Source organism: Vombatus ursinus, unplaced genomic scaffold, assembly GCF_900497805.2.
Source record: "Vombatus ursinus unplaced genomic scaffold, bare-nosed wombat genome assembly UNPS02014798.1, whole genome shotgun sequence".
NCBI classification, from domain to species: domain Eukaryota; kingdom Metazoa; phylum Chordata; class Mammalia; order Diprotodontia; family Vombatidae; genus Vombatus; species Vombatus ursinus.
Genome location: NW_020954576.1, coordinates 28,672,865 through 28,692,822, shown reverse-complemented (window position 1 = coordinate 28,692,822; position 19,958 = coordinate 28,672,865). Strand labels below are relative to the sequence as shown.

The following is a 19,958-nucleotide window of genomic DNA, read 5'->3' as shown; positions in this document are numbered from 1 at the left end:
ACCCTATCCACTATACCACCAGCTTTACACATGACATTCCATCTCCTAACGTTACATTTTTGCTTGCTGTCCTTCATAGTTGAAACCCTTTTCCTCCTTATCTCTGTCTCCTACTTTTCCTGGCTTCCTTCAAGTCTCAGATAAAATCCCACCTTTTACAAAAAGTCTTTCCTGGTCCTCAATGCTAAAGTCTTCTCTCTGTTGATTATCTCTAATTTATCCTGTCCATATCTTGTCAGTACATGATTATTTGCATATTTTCCCTCAATGGTCTGTGAGCTCCTTGAGAGGATGGACTATTTTTTGCTTGACTTTCCCAGAACTTAAAACCATGCCTGACTTGTAGATGCTAAATAAATGCTTGTTGACTTGGTCATTCAATTCAGCAAACATTTATTAAGTTATTCTGTACAAAGCACCTCTGCTGTAAAGTGCTAGGCACTTCTGGTACATTAATAAATAACAGTCAGAGATCTGTGATTTTGTTGGTGTGGGAATTCCTTTCACCAATACAGATTGAAACCTGTCTATAACATTGTGAATATGTATTAAGGAATTACCCATGCTTACAAAACTAGTTAGTATCAGAAGTGGGATTTGAACCCAGGTCTCCAAGTTCAGCACTTTACCCATTATACCATACTGCCCAGGGGTGAGGTTCAAATGAGATACAGGCAAAGTGTTATAAAGCCCTTTGCAAACCATAAAGCTCTATATAAATGCTAATTATTATTATTAGCAGTTTGGTCTCCCATCTGGTGATGGGTTCATTGCCTGAACCTTCTTGCTGAGCTCAGGCAATGTTTATAGAGCAATGCAAGGGTATACTGGAAAGTGTTCAACAACTTTCTATAGGGAAAAAGTATTTTTTTTTCCAGCTCTCTGGGGGAAAAATATATGCACACACTTTTAAGTTTGATCTATGTTACTGACACTCTCTTTGCTCTAGATGATCATCAAAACAATAGATTAGGAGCAGATTTCTGAAGTTTAAATTCTCACACTGAAATTTAACACTGGCTCTAGAGTTGGCTTCAGAATACTTCTGATAGTGCTTCTCTTGGAACTTGGGGTACAAAGACAAAAATGAAACAGCCCTTACCCTCAAGGAGATTTCTTTCTACTGGGTCATGGATTCTTTTTTTTTTTTTTTTTTTTTTTGGGGGGGAAAGGGGGGGTAAGTTTCTTGCCCAAGGTCACACAGCTAGTAAGTGTCAAGTGTTTGGTCTAAGGCTGGATTTGAACTCAGGTCCTCCTGACTTCAGGGCCGGTGCTCTATGCACTGTGCCACCTAGCTGCCCCCTGGGTCATGGATTCTTAACCAAGGTCCAAATACATACATTTCAGGGGATCTGTGAACTTGGAACTTTTAATATTTTCATAACTGTGTTTCCCTATAACTGGTATCTGTTGTGATTGTGTGTGTTTTTTTTTATGCTTTTAAAAACATTATAGTAGTCATTGGGCTTACCAGCTTGCCAAAGGCATAAAGGACACAAAAAAGTATCTACCCTGTACTAGGTGGATGTAGCTTGTGCACAGTTCAGTAGGTCCAAGATAATTTGAGGAGGGTGAGGCAGCACTAACACCAGGGTGTATCAGGAAAAACTTATCATTGGAGGCTGCACCTGAGTTGAGTCTGTGATTTTGTCATTCTGTGAAATGTTGTAATTTATTACCTTTGGTTGCTAGATGAAACTAACTCTGCTAACTGCTGTATTCGTCTTTCCAAGAAGATTCTGTTAACTATCCTAGCATTTAGTTATATTTTCTCTCTACTTCTGGTTTCACTTAAAGTGAGAATGTCAGTATTGATGCTGTTCATTTCCTCCAGTATTCCAACTGAGTTAAATGTTTATAAGGGATAGGGGCAGATGAGGACACTCCTACCAATGCAAGCAGACCCCTTCTCTCCATCTTAGACTGTCAGAGAATTGCCCTGACCAAGTGTCACAGGTGGAACTTGTTCCTGCAGTTCCTGGTCCTGAGATCAACTTTCTATTCATTAGGTCATACTGCCTCTCAAATGTTTATGTTATTCAGTCTAAAAATTATGATTTGTGTGCCCTTTTCTTGCCACTCTTATTATTGTCATTTCAGAACTACAGTACTGAGGGCCATCCTGTTGTTTGTTGGGTTCCCATGGACAAAGAATTTATGGCAGTGGCCAACTCATTTATGATGAGCTTTTCTATCTTTAGATAGATGAGTCTTTAGAAAGTGACATGTAGATTGTTCCTGGAGGTGTATTTGAATTTTTCTAGCTTGGTAGCATCTTTCAGAGCCTGTACTCCTCTGGTGTAGTCTTCAAGAATCCCTGGTCACTTCTATGCCATGAAGAAATATTGGTAGTAGGACTTTTGAAATGGTCTTCTTTAATACATTTAAAATATGATTCCCCTCCCCACCCCTGGAAGATTTCACTTGCACCTGACTTGTAAGGAATCTACCTATTGTGTAAAGCAAGGCACATGATTATAGGGCAAACATCCTCCTGTACATTATGTTCTAATACATACTGGGTTATTATACCTACTGTATGTTCTTATACTTATTATAATAATGATAAAATAGTTGACGTCATTGGATTAAAAACCCTATCTTTAAAGCAGACTATTTCCTGAGTCTCTTTATTTAATGAATTACTTAGAATCTTGAAATTCTTGAAAGATGGTCTAAGGACCAATTCCACAATGCAGCTAGTTTCAATATTAATGTGAAATAAATAAATAAATAAAATTTAAAAAAAATAAAAATGTGAAAGGGTGAATGCTAGTTATACAGTAGCCCACCTTTGTTAAGGCCTCTGGATGTTGCAACAGATACATACATACACCTTTTAGTATAAATGTACTGTGGATAATCCATTATGAACTAAAAGGTAAAACAAACAATATGCCGTCTCTGCCTGTGTTTACAGAATGTTGCCTTCATTAAGTGCTTTTTCCTGATAAGTAAAGTTTTGACTTGTTCACAGTATTGTGCAGCATCTAATAATCATTCTTTATACTTTATAGTTTAGACCCTTAAGCAGCTGTCATTGATTGTATGATTGGAGAACTTTAAACATTTGTAAGGAACAGGTGTTACATATTCTCTTGTCTTTGAAATATGGACCCTAGTCAATAAAAATATTTGAACATGTCATGAAAAATTAATTATCAGTTTAAGCCTTGAAATCTTTATATTGTATGCTTAATCATGTGATAAAACTGTTAAAGGGATTTGCTGGGGAAAAAAAATATGATTGGTAATTTCTATTAGAAGTCTTCAAGAGGAAAAGTGAGCTATGATAACAATATTGTTTCAAAATGACTTAATAGTCATTGTAACTTAACTGTAGAAGAAATAAAACTTCATGACACTTCAAATGAATATGTTATATATTGTAGGTTGTACATCATTTCAATGCTTGAAAAATAACTGTTTTTTTCTGTGATCTGTGCAAATAGTAATGCCTGCTTTTTGTATTTTCTTTATATACACACACCCACACACACTCACACTCATATATACACATATATTTTACACACATATATATGTAATTGGGAAATATAAATCTTTGATGAATCACTTTTGAAAAGTCAATGTATTGTACATATGATTTGAAAATGATTGTCACTAGTTTACTAGTTTTGTCTGAGTGAGTAATTAGCCTTAAAAAAATAGAGGCTCAAAGTACCTGAAATCTCTCTGTAAAATTTACTACCTTTTTTCCTTAGAAATCTGAATATAAGGAATATTCTGGTTGATTTCAGTTCCCAAGAAAATGGGGAGGAAAGGACTGGTTCTTTGTCATCAGTACCTGTATTTAGAAGCCTATCTGACCAGGAAAGGCCTCTTGTAGGAGATGGAACTTAAACTGAGTCTTGGAGCTAAGGGTTCTAAGAGGCAGAGGATTCCGGACATGGAAGACAGCCTGTGCCAAGGCCTAGAAGCAGGCAGAAGTGGAGTGTTATGTATGGAGAATGGTCAGTAGACCAGTTCAGTTGGAACACAGAGTATGTGAGGGAGAGTAATGTGAAGTCAGCCTGGAAAGATTGGCTGGAGTCAGATATGACTTTAAATGTCAAATGGAGGAGTTTGTAGTTTCCAGATGACATTAGGGAATTACTGAAACTCCTTGAGCAGGGGAATTACTTGATCAAAACTATGATTGATATCAGTTTGGCAGCTCTGTGGAGGATGAATTGAAGAAGTGAGAGGCTGGATGCAGGGAGACCAGTTAGGAGCCTGCAGTAAGTAGTCCAGCGGCCAAAGCCCCAGATCAAAATAATGATCTGAACTAGGGCAGCTATTGTGTCAATAAATAAATAATGGTCAATAAACATTTATTTGTTGTCTAGTATATGCCATGTATTGTGCTAAGCCTCGAGGATACAAATATGAAGAAGAAAGAGCGTTCCTGCCTCAAGGAGCTTATAATCCAGTGGAGGAAGACAACACAACAAAAAGGAAGTTGGGCAGTGGTGCAGAGAAGGTGGGGGTGGGGAGTGGAGCCCAGTGGAGAAGTCAGTCAAAAGAAGCCCAAAATGAGTTCAGCAGGGTGGGAAATGAAGCGATAGCTGAAGAGGTGTGAGTCGGGGAAGGGGACTAGAGGAGGCAGGAGGAGATGGGATTTTATTCATAGAGGGGTTGGGCTTGGCAAGGAGAGGAACCGTCTTTTCCCATTGGAAAATGGAGCAAACAAAGAGCCAACATAGTGATATCTTTTTTGAGGGTTTGTTTGGGGGGGAGGGTTCTGGGGTATTATGGTAACCAAGGAGAGGGAACCTGATGGTGGATGTTCTTGATTTTCTCGGTTGAGTAGGAAGCAAGAGCCTCTTGCTGAGGGGGAAGTGGAAGGGGAGAGATAATGGTGTCTGAGGTTGGAGGAGAAAAGAGGAGGCTTGGACCAGCTTCTGTGGGGTGAGTGAGATAACGAGTCCATCTGAGAGGAATAAAAGAATTGCTGACTACCGCTGAGGACTCAAACCCGGTCAGCATGGTTGTGTGACCTCTAGCCCCTTTCAGCAGTGTTTCACTAAAACTTGTAGTACCTACCTCATAAGGCTATTGTGAATATTAAATGACATAGTCGAAACTTTAAAACACTATACAAATATTATCTATAATACATGTAAACCCACATACTTATATATAATATTATATAAAAATAAATGTTAATTATTAAATAACCTAACAAAAACATGTATAACATTAATGGAATACAGGGCCCATCACCCTAAGGTAACTATAGAAAAATGAGTAGTTCTTTTTAAAAAAGAGAAAGAGGATTGATAAACATTCTCAGAGCAACTGATGAATGGGTTAAAAAAAAGCTACAGAATTACTTTTGGAACAAATGGACCTCACCTCACCAAGTAATAATCCATATATATATATATATTATGTATATACAGACACATATATACATATGTCACCAGATTTGTTGGATGTAACCGAAAGTTCAAAACCGCCTTTTGATTGAGCTTATGAAATGGCCAAGATCTAAAGTGGAATCCCTACGTGGGTGAAATCCACATGAATTCCACCATTAATATATTGCGTCAATCAAATGATTAAGCCATGTGGATATGTTTGTGGAAAAGGAAGGGGGAAAAAGCAGAATATGTCATTGCAACCGGATATTACAGAAAGATAATCTTTAAGGAATTTAGTAATTAATGACAATTATGCAAAGAAATGGTAGAAATTATGTAGTATATCACTGCAGTATGCAAAAATTTAATATCTACTGAGTACTTAGCAAACTATGACCTAGTGGCTAGAATTATACATTAGAAACTCTGTATCGATCAGAGGCAGACAGATGACCAATTCTTAAGCTACAGGTACAGACTTCAAAACATACTTGAAAACTTCACCACTTTAACTGTACTGCAGCTGCAGCATTGACCCTGACTGAACTGTTGCCTGTAATCGCCTGGTGTACCAGCAATGCACAAAACAACTTAAAAAATGTTAATAGATGTTGCTGTCTAAAATATTCATAATCTCCAAGCTACATGGAATGAAATTCTTTCAAAATATATCGAGATACCTATCAGAAGAAATCAAAATCATGTAGGAACTGAATGAGGTACTTATTATCCCTTCACCCTCTGTACTATTAGAGTTGTATCAAGGATGATTTCACTGAATCTACAGAAGATGAGCTTCCATCATAATACTTTCATTCAACTACTAAAAGCAATTATTTTATCCATATGTATATTAGTCTGTAGAGTATTAAATATAAAAGATTACAGGGTAGCTGTTGTCCTGAAATAGTTTCTGCCTGAACTCCATCAAAAAAAGGAGGAGAATGAGAGAAGATACGGTTCAGAATACTGCCAGAATTACTAGCCAAACTCACTAGCCTGTAATTTATAAACCCTATCCTTTTCCATTTTCTGAAAATCAAGACATTTTTTTCTCTTCCATTCTTCAAGATGAATGAATTAATGAATAAAAAATCATTTATTAAATTCTTACTATGTGCCAAGCACTGTGCTAAATGCTGGGGATACAAAGACAATTAAGACAGTCTCTGCCCTGACAGTAGTTCAACAATTGCATTCGCCATTCTTTCAGTAACTTTCGATGCAGATCTTTTGGGTTTGCTAACTTAAGCTAACTAGGCAGGCAGGTATCACAGTGGGTAGAGTGCCAGGCCTGGAGTCAAGGAGACTCATCTTCTTGAGTTCAAATCCAGCTCAGACATTTACTAGCTGTTACCCTGGGTAAGTCACTTAACCCTGTTTGCCTCAGTTTCCTCATCTATAAAAGGAGCTAGAGAAGGAAATGGCAAACCACTCCAGTATCTTTACCAAGAAAACCCAAATGGGGTCACAGAGAGTTGGTCACAACTGAAACGACTGAACAACAAAAAAGCTCATCAGGGACATCTAGATGCTCTCTTACTAATTTTTGATTTGTCCTCTCTATCAGCAGTTTTTATACTGTGCTTTCTAATATAGAGGCTATACTTCACAAGACATTGTGGCTAGACTTATTACGTCAGAAACTTGCTATTTCTCAAGGATAGATAAAAGACAGAAAAAACAGACACAAAATAGTAGTTGAGTAGTCCTATCCTCTTATTTTGCAGATGAGGAAACTGAGGTCCAAAAAATCTGAGTGACTTCTTCACAGTCACATTGTAAATCAGTGGCAGAACCAAGTCTTGAAACTTAACCTCCTAAACTCTAATCCAGTGCAACATCTACCTTTGATGGAAATGTGATATTGTGGGTAGTAGGCCAGTCATGGTCTCAGAGAGATCAGATATTCCATTATGCCTCTGACTCATACTGTATGGTCACAGATAAGTCACTTAAGTCTCACAGTGCCTTTCTCCCCCACTCTCACCCCACCTCCAGAACTATAAATTACAAAAAGAAATGTCAATCTCCATTGATTGATTTACCTGCTGTCATAGGTCCACATCACTCTCTCCTTCTCCTTCTGCACAAGGAAAAAGATAAATACCAACCTGTAGCAGAGGATAATACTTTGGTTTTTTTTTTTTTCAAGAAAGTTTTATTCCCTTCTTCTGAAAGTTTCCTTTGTAGATAATAATTCTAAGTTAGGAAACTATTTTCTTTGTTCAGGAGTTAGTCCTTGCTATTCCTACTTTAGTTCTTAGTGTCTATAATGAATTTTGTTTAACCAGAGGCAAACTTTCACGCTTTCTGGCTGTGTAATTTTAGACAAGTCACTTAAGTTCTCTGAATCTCAGTGTTCTCATAATTTAAATGGTAATAATAACATTTGTACTACCTACTTCACAATACTTTTGCAATGATGAAATGGGACAATGTGAAACTTCTTTTTTAAATCCCAAGAGTATATACATGTGACTTCTGTTATAGGATTCGTAAGTTCTTGTTCTTTTAGCAGTCAGATTCTTAAGGAGAGTTATTAATCTAGTGAATATATTATGTACAAGTATTTAGAAAGAGTTAAATGTCCTGGATCAGATATTCCTAAAATTGGACTCATCTCTTAGAAAGTTATGTTTTTAAAAACTTTTTTTCTTGGTTTGTATTTCTTGGTGGTTGGCAAAATGTTGAAGTAACTTTGACATACAGTGAGGGCCTGATTAGTGCAAATGATGAATCCCTGGAAGAGGTCATATTCAAATTTTTATCATTATGTAAAAAATGGTCATTGGTATCAGCCCAGTGTAGAAATTGCAAATTGGAATAATCATACTGCTTCAGGTGATTCATTATTTGCATTAATGGGGACCTACCTGTACTTTTGTGGAGAAATAGGAGTAGGAGAAAAGAAATAGCTTTATCTTAAATAAACTACCAAGCAATAACTATGTCCTTTTCTGAACACTGTAATGGTAGGCTCTCATATTTTAACAAGGTTTAGATATCATGAAACATTTTTGTTGTACTTTCAAACACTTTAAAAGGGCAGCATATCTCTTAGTTCTTTCAGAGATGCTAGTTGGTGTTTCAGTGAAAGCATATTTTGAGTTTTTGTTAAAAGTAGAAAGACTGACTCTTGAATATATATGTATATATATATTCATATATTCATATACATATATATGTATGTATAATAATTATTAAATATTTAGGATTTATTCTCTAATTGTGAGATGGCTTATAACATTTAAGACAGTATCTTACAGGACAATTTAATGAAAATCGAGTTAAAAAGGGCTAAATAATAGATAATAGACTTTGTTCTGAGTTTCCATGTAGCTAAAACAAAAAGGAAAACACTGTGGGTTATATAGTTATTTTCTCTCAAATTAAATTCCTGTTAACTTCTGTTGCATTAGTAACAGCTACTAGAGAGAACTTATTTCCTTAACACTACACTACACTTAACACTACATTCAGGGAGCAATTGTTTATCATGTGGGACTTTATATATAGAATGTTGGCTAACGATGACAATGATTTTAGCTGTGGTTTTGCAAAAAGACAAATGTTATCCAAATAGATATTATATCATCCTTATATAAAAGCTCAGGGCATAATAAACATTAAATGCTAATTATGAAGGTCATATCTGCAGGGAGTAAAGATGATATAGCTTGTGTACAGTGTTTCTAGTCTTTGAACTTAATACATCAATAGAACTTACAAACAGATAAGTAGCTTCTCAACGATCAAGTGTTTCTGTAAAGCCACAGACTTTCCTTATAATCACAGAGTGTTAGAAAGCGCTTATTATATACAAAGTACCATGTTAGGTGTTGGGGAGACCAAGACAAAAATGAAACAACCCTCCCCAGTCTCAAGGAACTTACATTCTATAGGGGAGACATGGACATACAAAAGTGTATGTATGTAGATGCAGATACAGATACAGATAGAGATATATCATACAAGATAATTTGGTACAAGGAGGTGCTAACAGCTGGTGAGATCAACACAGATCTCATGTTAGACAAGGCAATGTTTGTGCTGAACTTTAAAGGAAACAAAAGATCCTAGGAGGCAATGGCAAAGAGACAGTGAATTTTGGGGCAGTTTGTATTTGACTCTAGAGGTAATAGGGAATCATGGATTTATTCAATGAATCAATCAATTAAACATTTATTAAGAACCTACTATGCCAGGCACTGTGCTGAGTGCTAGTGACACAAAGAGACAAAAGATAGTCCCTGCTCACAAGGAATTTACATTCTATGTAAATAGAACCAACCCTACAAACAAATATATATAAAGCAAAATATATACAGGATAAATAGGAAATAATAAGGCACTGCAGTCCAGTAAAAGATGAGATTTTAGTTGAGATATAAATGAAATCAGAGTGGAGGAGGGAGAGCGTTCCAGGCATGGAGGACAGCCAGAGAAAATGCCTAGAGCTTGTTGTGTGTGAGTGTGTGTGTGTGTGAGTGTGTGTGTGTGTGTGTGTGTGTGTGTGTGTGTGTGTGTGGAGTAGCCAGGAGGCCCAGAGTATCATTGGATCAAAGAGTACTTGTCCAAAACTAAATTATAAGATGGGTTTGAGACTCCTCAGTTACCCTCAACCTGGTTTAGCCTGTCTGCCAAAACGTTTTACTGGGTTGTGGCAGTTGTATATACTACAGCTTCTTGGAGCCACAGGTGAGAGTTAGGTGGATCAGGTGGACACCAAAGTGGAAAGCAGCCCTGAAAAAGTCTTGGCAGCCCTCACACCAGAGGTACTAGTCTTCCCTGAACACACCCTACACCTCGGTGAGTTAGGGGGGTGTCTACCTCAACCATGTGATGACTTCTCCCAGTGGAATGGGTGGATGAGAACAATTTGTTCTAATGGCCATGAAGGCAGCTGAAACAGGAGCTGTGGAGTGCTTAGAGCTTGGTTAAACATCGAAGACGCCAAGGCCATCACTTGACTCCAGTCATCACTAGTCATCTTGTCTCTTCTACCAACTGGACTGTGATGACTCTGGAAGAGATTGAGGCTGACAACTTTGTGCATCCCTTCCTCACTTAAATTCAACTGACTCATGAATCAAAAGACTGTTCACATGGACTATTTGTGCCCAACCTGTGTAGAGCATTCTGAGCTCGTATTGGTCTGATCAGTCGTAGTTGGACTCATTGTAACTTGACTCTAACATAGTGATGTCATTTTGGTCCTCTACAACAACCAAGGTATAAGAAGACTGGAAAGGTAGGAGGAAGCTAGAGTATGAAGGACTTTGAATGCCAAACAGAACATTTTGTATTTGATCTTTGAGGCAACAGAGAGCTGTTGGAGTAGTTGGGTGATATGAGTGGACCTATACTTTAGGCAAATCACTTTGGTGGCTGAATGGAAGACTGGTTAGAGCAAGGAAAGAGTTGAGGCAGGCAGACCCACAGACCCACCAACAGGCTCTTTCAGTAGTCCAGGCATGAGGTAATGAGGGCCTACATTAGAGTGGTGACAGTTTCAAAGGAGAGAAGGGTGTGAATTTTTTTTTAAGGCAATTGGGGTTAAGTGACTTGCCCAGGGTCACACAGCTAGTAAGTGTCAAGTGTTTGGTCTGAGGCCAGATCTGAACTCAAGTCCTTCTGACTTAAGGGCCAGTGCTCTATCCACTGTGCCACCTAGCTGCCCAGAAGGGTGTGAATTTGAGAGATTTTTCAAAGGTGAAATCTACAGGCCTTGGCAACAGATTGGATATGGTGGGGGTGGAGTGGGGTGGGGTGAGAATTAATGAAGAGTCCAGGATCACTCTTAAGTTGGAGCCTGAGGGACTGGGAGGATGGTGTTGCCCTCTACAGTAATAACAAAGGCAGGAGGTAGGGAAGGTTTAGAGGGAAAGATAGTGAGTTCTATTTTGGATATACTGAGTTTAAGATGTCTACTAGGCATCCAATTTGAGATGTTTGAAAAGCAGTCAGAGATGCAAGATTGGAGGTCAGTGAAGAGTTTGGGCCAGAATAGGTATTCATTAGCATAGAGTTGGTAATTAAACCCATGGGAGTTGATGAGATCACCAAGTGAAGTAGTATAGAGGGAGAAGAGAAGAGCACCCAGGACTGAACCCTGAGTGGCACTGTTAGAGGGTTATGGGGTGTGATCTCCCAGCAAAGGAGATGCAGAAAGAATGGTTGGGTAAGATAAGAAGCAGGAGAGAGTAATGACCCAAAAACCTAGAGAGAAGATGGTGATCAACAGTGTCAAAGACTGCAGAGAGGTCAAGGAGAATGAGGATTAAGGAAAAGACCATTGGATTTGGCAGCTAAGAAATCATCAATAACTTTGGAGAGAGCAGTTTCAGTGGAATGATTATGTCAGAAGCTGGATTGTAAGGGGTTAAGAAAAGAGTGAAAAGAGAGAAAGTGGAGGTACCTATTGAGTAGGAGAGTGACATGGTCAAAGTTTAATCAGTGTTACAGGTATCAGAACTGGATATACTGGAATATGCCTTGTTTACATTTCTTCTATCAGTGAAAATCCCTCTGAGTGGCTTGTATGGAGGATTGATAAAGATAGGAGAGATTTGAGGAGGGAGACCTAGTAGGACAGGGATTATTAATCTTTTTAGTATCATGGGCCCATTTGGCAATCTGGTGAAGCCTATGGACTCCTTAGAATGTTTTTAAATATGTAAAATAAAATATATAAATACAAAGGAAATGAATTGAAATGCAATTATCAAAATATTAAAATACTCTAGGGTTTTTCATCTGGAGAGAAGACTTAAGGGGGACATGAGAACTGTCTTCAAGTATTTAAAGGGTTATCATGTCATAGAGGGATTAGACTTTTTCTGTGCAGTAGTGGTTGGAAGTTATACAGGGAGATTTTCATTCCATGAAAGTACAAACTTCCAAATGATAAGAACTGTCAAAAAGATGGATATAAGAATTTGGGTCCAGAATTCAGAATGGTTTTCTTATGGAATGTTTTTCTATTTCACTAATTATTTTGTACATACTCATCTTTGGACATGCTGTGTGCCCCCCAGCCCCCCAAGATTGTGTGTGATGGATAATCATTACTTAGCTTCTCAGCCTTTGTAAAGGAACATTTTGGTGATATTTCTAAAAGGACAGTCTCTTTCTGTTAAATCAAAAAGTGTAGAGAGAGGGACACATTTATCTCAATATCCTCTTCAAGATCCAGCATTTGAATGTGAAATCCTCATATCTTATTCACAATGAATCACTCTAGCAGTGATGGATAAGAGAATTTGTTAAGTTTGTGCCCAAAAGTACTGTCAAATTGGTGCTGTTTGCCAAGCCTTTATGGACTATAAATACTTTGAAGAGTGTTTTTCTTCTTCTTTTAGAATTTTTATTCTTTTTACATTTGTAAGGAAGTACATACAGTATTCTCACTGCACTTTAAGGGGATAGAGCAATCAAGGTGAAGGTTGTGCTTATCCAGGTTCAAGAAGAGAGTCTCCATGTGGAGAATAGAAATCAAAATTTTGCTATTTCTCTGCAGGGAAAAAAAATATGACAATTAATTGAGTAGGCTTTCTGAATTTAACTTTTTTATGCCTGAATTTAAACTTAAGTATTAAATCTTTCAAACATTATATGTATTAGTGAATAGTATCATATTGACAGATCTGCTCTCAGTTATATAATGGGAAACTGATCCAACCTTTTCTTTCAAGTGAAATCCCTAATGCCTTAGACCAGCTAAAACAAATTCTAACATTTGGTATTCGTTAGTGCTGTAACCGAAACAAAAACATTTTAATGGTAGAGCCTAGAATATTTTGAAGTTAGTGTAACTTTGTTAGGAAGGTATTTAAGCTTTAGTATCAGTTGCAAATAGGCAATGTGCCAATTTTCAAAGCTGTTTCTAAGTAAGATATTGAACTTTCTAAAGTGCAAAAAAGTATGTTACATAGCATAATGCCATGAGGTTGAGGAAACAGAAGAGAACAATTACAATAGGATTTGCCTTGATCAATGTAATGTTAAGTAAATAGTCCAAATTATTGAGAGTCATATTTTAGACTAACTTCTCAGTATGTTCAACAGTTACTTAATTTTAATCATAGGTCACTGAGTGTGAGGAGATGGGAGTTGCTTTAGAATGCTTAAATTTTTAAGAATAATTACTTAGAATTTAGCCAATTGAACTAAATGGAAATAGAATGCTTGAACTTTTTGACCCTACTTTTCAAGGAAAATTGTTAAATCATTTATCTAATAGTAAAATACTAAAACTTAGCAATTAAAACAAAAACAAAAAACCCTTCTCTTTAAGGCCACATGTTACCAATAATTTTGGTAGTCCTGAGTTTAGTAAAATAGTTTTTCTTCAAAACGATGCTTACAAACTGATTTAATTTACTTGTGAAATGTGCTCTAGAAATTTATAATTAAATATTAAATAGTTTTATGCATGCATTAGAAGTTGGCTCTACATTTTGTTCCTTGGCACTCTAAAACAAAAATAATGAAAGACCCAATATATTGCAAACAATTAAACACAGTTCAATAATTATTTTTTATGTTTGCTTTGACATTTAACAATTGTCACTCTTGTTCCCAAATGCTTTTTGGACTCTCTGTATAAATCTTTTGGTTGAATACAATTTAGTTATATTACTGCCAATGTAAACATACACAAACCAGATTTTTGAAAAAAATTGCAATCTGTAGAAATATTTTCAAGATAATTTGAAGCATCATGTAGATTATAGTTATTGATCATATAAATTAAACTTTAATAAAATTGTGCCCTATGCTTTAATCTCTGTTTATGTGACCAGCAAAATGACCTGGATCTATCACACAACCACCAAAATAATCTTCCTAATGCACATATCTACCCATATCATTACCTTGCTGAAGGACCTTACTGTGAGCTCATTTTGTAGAACAAAATACAAACTCCTTAGCTTTGTATTTTAAGGCCTTCTATGATCTGACTCTAATGTTTCTAGCCATATTTCATATTCCTTTCCTTCTCATAGTGTATATTCCAGCCAAACTGTGTAACAATCTTTTCTCACATCTCATTTGGCCTTCACCAGGAGAGGTGACCAGATGTGAAAGGAACACTGAATTTGTAGACCTGAGTTTGAATTGTGATTCGTAGGCTTACACAGTTCTTGATACATAGTAAACATTTAATAAATGGCTTTTAAATTCATTCTTATATTATTACCTATATGTCTTAACCTTGCAGAACTTTGGTTTCTTCATCAATAAAATGAAAAGATCGGGCTAGATGATTTCTGGCCCCTCTTCTGATTCTAGGTCTGATATTTTCCTCAGACTTGACCTGTTTTCCCAAATTCCCTTAATTTGTGTAGGTTCTTCCCTCTTCTTGAAACATTTGTCATCTCTGCTTGTTGACATATTTTCTTCTTTCATGACCCAATTTCCATGAAGTCATTCCCTTTTCTTTTAGTAACTAAAAGTCAGTCAATAAACACTTACTAAGTACCTACTATGTGCCAGGGACCATGCTAAGTGCCGGGGATACAAAAAGAGGCAAAAAGACAATCACTTCCCTCCAGGAGCTCACAACTGAATGAGACAAGCCACAAATACGTACAAATAAGCTATATGCAGGATACATAGGAGATAATTCAAAGTGGGAAGGCAGTAGAGTTAAGAGGAGTTGGGAAAGGCTTCCTTTTGATTGGGAAGGATTTTTAGTTAGGACTTAAAGGAAACCAGGAAAGCCAGGAGATGGAGATGAGGAGGGAGAACATTGCAGGCATGGAGGGACAGCCAGAGCAGGTGCCTGGAGCTAAGAGATGGGGCATCTTGTTTATGCAACAACCAAGAGGCCAATGTCACTGGATGGAAGAATAAGGTATAAGAAGACTGGAAAGGAGGGGCAGCTAGGTGGCACAGTAGATAGAAAACCGGCCCTGAAGTCAGGAGGACCTGAGTTCAAATGTGGCCTCAGACATATAACATATTACCAACTCTGTGACCATGGGCAAGTCACTTAACCCCATTGCCTAGCCAAAAAAATAAAGAAAAAAAGTAAAAAAAAAAAAAAGGAAGACTGGAAAGGAAAGGCTATGTTATGAAGAGCTTTGAATGCCAAACAAACATGTATATGACCTTGGAGGCAATAGGGAGCTACTGTAGTTTTTTGAGTTAGGAAGGTGACTTGATTGTATCTGCAATTTAGGAAAATCGTGTTGGGGGCTGAATGGAGAACAGTTTGGGTTGGGGAAAGACTTGAGGAGGACAATGGATGGTCAAAGTTGAGCCAAAGCAGTTTGTCAGCAAAATGAGAGTCAAGGCCCAGAGCAACAGTTGATCAGCTGGAGGTGATCTGCTTCATTCAATTGATTGATTGGGAGGCTTCTTCTGGTTGATTGGGAGGCTTCTATCTTCTGGATAGCTTCATCAGTGCCATCTCTTCACCATCTCTTCTCTTCTCTGTTTCTTACTTCCTCTCACACCAGCTCCATTCTCATATTCAATCATTTGCCAAGTCCTGTTGTTTCTATGTTTCTTTTTTTTCTTACATACTTTTTTTTATTGTCAAAAGAACCAAGAAACACAATTTTGAAATATTCTCCATAAGAGGTGAAGATGAGGAATGTAGGTGAACCACCCAACTTGGTTAGGTCCTCGGCTTCTTCTGATTCTCCGTAACAAGCTTGTCAGCTGAGTACATTTCGCTAATGTGGGTCTGTTGCTGAATTATTTCTAGGTTTCTTTTGGCTTTATTCACTAGCATTTGTATTTGTACAAAATCCTTTACATTCTTATTTTTTCCGAAGGCTTCTCTTAACCTCCTGATGGCATAAGTTCTGTAATTGTAGGAGGTGAACTTGCCATGCTCTCTGCACATCACCTGGTAGTGATCTAACACTTGTGCCCTACTGGAGGCTGCCATTTTGGGAGGGCTATTTCTACATTTCCACTTTCATAGTGTTTCTCTTATATGTCCCCTTATCTCCCCTGACACTGCTACCACCACCCAGGCCCTCATCACCTCATCCCTGGACTATTGCAAAAGCCTTCTAGTTGGTCTCCCTACCTCAAGTCTCTCCTCTCTCTAATCCACCCTCCACTCAGCTGTCAAATTAATTTTCCTAAAGCTTGGATCTGACTTCCTATTCAGTAAACTCCAGGGACTCCCTATTATCTCCAGAATTCAATATAAAATCCTCTGTCTGGCTTTTAAAGCCTTTCATAACTGAATCCCTTTCTACTTTTCCAATCTTCTTATACCTTATTCCCCTTCATGTACTCTGAGATCTGGTGACACTGGTGTCCTTTTTTGCTTGCATATGACATTCCATCTCCAGACTCCAAACATTTTCCGTAGCTGTTGCTTACGCCTGAGATGCTCTCGCTTCTCACTATTTAGCACAGGGTTTGACATGTAGATGCCTGACAAATAAATGCTTGTTGATTGACTGACAGTGATTCAGCAGTCACATCCCCCAGTTCTTTCAGGACCAGGAGATGTGGTTGATATGGGCCGGTTGACTCAAGGGTAGCTAGGAGATCTCTTACAATTTTCTTACTTATTTTGCCTATCAACCTTCTTTTAGCTCTTTTTGTTCTGTTATTTCCAGGACAAAGGTGATCTCTTTTGTAGAGAAAACAGAAGTAAACTAAGACCTGAGCTGCTCTGCCTTCTCTCTTTTGTCATTTATCATCAGCACATCCACTCTGAGCAGGGATGGTTTGTTTTTTTTTTGGATCCTCCTCTCTGCCTCAATATGACTTAAAAACATGTCAGATCGTATTTGTGGTCAGACTTTTTCAGCAGCCTCAGCTCAATAAGGAATTTAATACTTTTCCACGTTCTTATATTTGTCCTCTTACTTAACCTTGCTTTTCCGTACTACTCTCTTTTTTTTTTTTAAACATCTAAGTTGCTTGGTGAGTTCCCTGTGGATCCCATCTTATTTTTCCTTGTCAGAATAGTTTACCTTTGCATCTTCAGCCTCCGATTTTTAAGAGTTTCTTATCTCTACTGGACCAACTTTCCCTGTGGAATTTTGGTCTATGGAATCTTATTTGTCTTTCCCTATAACTGTTTGAAATCTGATCTCTTAATATCTAGATTCCATGTCAGACAATTCTAGCTCTTTCTTTTTCTGTTACGAACTCTAGGAGGGAGTATTTACTTCCTTCCAAAGTTCTCATAATTTCCATTCCAGCATCCAGTTTTTTTTGGCTAGGCAGTGGGGTTAAGTGACTTGCCCAGGGTCACGCAGCTTGTAAGTGTCAAGTGTCTGAGGTCGGATTTGAACTCAGGTCTTCCTGACTCCAAGGCTGGAGCTCTATCTACTGCATCATCTAGCTGCCCCCAGTTTTTCCCTCTTAGTGAGAATCATGTACAGGATAAAATTTTCCCTTATTTGTTCCTTTGCCTTTTGAAGGATGGAACTTTTCTTGAGGCCAATCCAGAATTTATTAACTGCTGTGCTTTCACAAAAGATTTCCAGCAGATTTCTGGATAATTGAAATACTCCATCACTAGTATTGTAACATGCCTTTGTGCCAGACTTGTGATCTTTTTCCTGAAATTCTCCTCTCGTTAACCTCTTCTTCTCTAGGTGTGTTCTTGATATCCTCACATAAGTTTTCTGTTGGCGGACTTCTCAATGAATTGGGGGCTTTTGACCCCTGGGGCCATAATCATCATTAGAGGAATATTGATGTTTAAAAAGATGGACCTTTTTTCCAGGAATGATTTGAGGTCATTATAAGCACTGTACAATTTTCCAAAGGTAATCCAGCCTGCTCCTTCTCTCTTCAATTATTATCTATCTGTAGTTGCTTTCTAAGATACTGGTACACTGCCCCAATTAATTTTGCACTGAGCTGTGTCATGGTCTAGAAAGGTGTCTAGCTATGATAATAGAAAGATAAAGTTTCCTTTTCTTCCTTTAGTGACTAGTGACCCCTCTCCTTTCTTCCCCACTGGAGTCTAGTCCAAGGGTTCTCAATATTGTGTCATGGAACTGTTTGGCAGTCTGGTAAAGTCTATGGACTCCTCAGAATAATATTTTTCAGATAATTAAAGGAAATAATAAATTTCAGTTAGAAGTTAACTAAAATAATGACATTTTTTCCCCATCCAAATTCATGAACCCCTTGAATCTGTTTGTGGACAAGTTAAGAACCTCTGGTCTAGACAAAAAGGCATTCTTCACGTATGGATAGTTAGGCTGAAATCTTGAGTGATTATGAATCTCGTTTAAGAGACTTGGAGCTTGGTGTTCTGGAGCTTGGTCCAATCAGCACAATTCCATTCATAAATACGAGCATCTAGAAGAACTCATTGTCTACGGGAAATTATTTTTCCTTTTGTAGTCTGAACTGAATATCCTCAGTGACAGTGACAAACAACTTTGGTTGGCATACTTCTCTCTATTTTATGCCTTGCCTGATATTTATAATCAGAAAACAAAATTATCTTTCTTGTTATAGCATTCTATGAATCTTATAAGCTTTTGAGCAATGCATGGGTGATATTTTGTTGGAGAAAGTCTTTAAGGGAGTATTTCACTCCATTCTGTGAGATGCTCTTTTATAATCTGCAAATAAGCACAATGGCATCTTATATTCTCTACACTAGTTATGTGACTATTAAGATACGGTCTGATGTAGAATTTTTTTTGGGGGGGCGGGGAACTGGACCAGAGGTTTCATCAATATAAAGAGTTCCTGGTGAAGAACTTCACCTATCAATGAATATCTTTACCTTTTCTGTAACTAGTTTTAGAGAGTTGTGAATGGACACTGAGAGATTAAAAGACTTGTCCAGGATCATACAGTCAGCATGGGTCGAAAGTGAGACTTGGATCCAGGTCCTTTTTTACTCCCTAGGCATCTACTTGTTAACTTTCTTGTTGCCCTGACCAGAGACCATGCCTTCAAGGAATTTCCTTTTAGACATCCCCCCCATACAACACTACCTCCACCCCCATCTTTTCTAATTGATGAGTGCTCCTATGCTTTCCCTGTCAGGCCAGGCTAGCTTCATCTGTATTCTCAGCCATCTTCTTGCCAGCTGCCTTGTCTCCTTATTGCCCTTCTTCCTGATTTCTGGTTCTGGAACTATAATTGAATCAGTGTTGCCATTGCTATTAGAGTGTATCAATCTACTCTCCTATGGCTTTACTCACTATTCCTGTTACTTTTTGATCCAAAATACCCCTCCCTGACCACCACTCAACTATTTCCTCTTTTCAGAATGTAAGTTCCTTGAGAGCAGGAACCATCTTCACTATTATATTTGTATTTCCATGCTTAGTAGAGTGCATGGTGCATAGTAGGTGAATAATAAATTCTTTTTCATTCATTAATTCATTCTAACTCCAAGGTCAGCTCTCTATCCACTGTATTTTGCTATTTCTTCTGGTGTAGAATATATTTGGGGGCAACTAGATGGTACAGTGGATAGAGCAGTGGTCTTGGAACCAAGAAGGCTCATCTTCTTGTGTTCAAATCCAGCCTCAGACACTTATTAGTTGTATGGTCCTGAACAAGTCACTTAAACCTAGTTTGCTTCAATTCTTCATTTTTAAGATGAGCCGGAGAAGGAAACGGTAAACCATTCCA

The 19,958-nt window shown here is 37.7% G+C and overlaps 1 protein-coding gene and 1 pseudogene across 4 annotated transcripts in view; one reads left to right on the top strand and one right to left on the bottom strand.

Annotated features, from left to right (window-relative positions):
• LOC114050154 (protein dispatched homolog 1) overlaps positions 1-19,958 on the top strand; it is a 234,920-nt gene that overhangs the window by 51,261 nt on the left and 163,701 nt on the right. The gene's annotated exons all lie outside the window — the stretch shown is intronic.
• Positions 15,994-16,269, bottom strand: LOC114050155 (annotated as a pseudogene).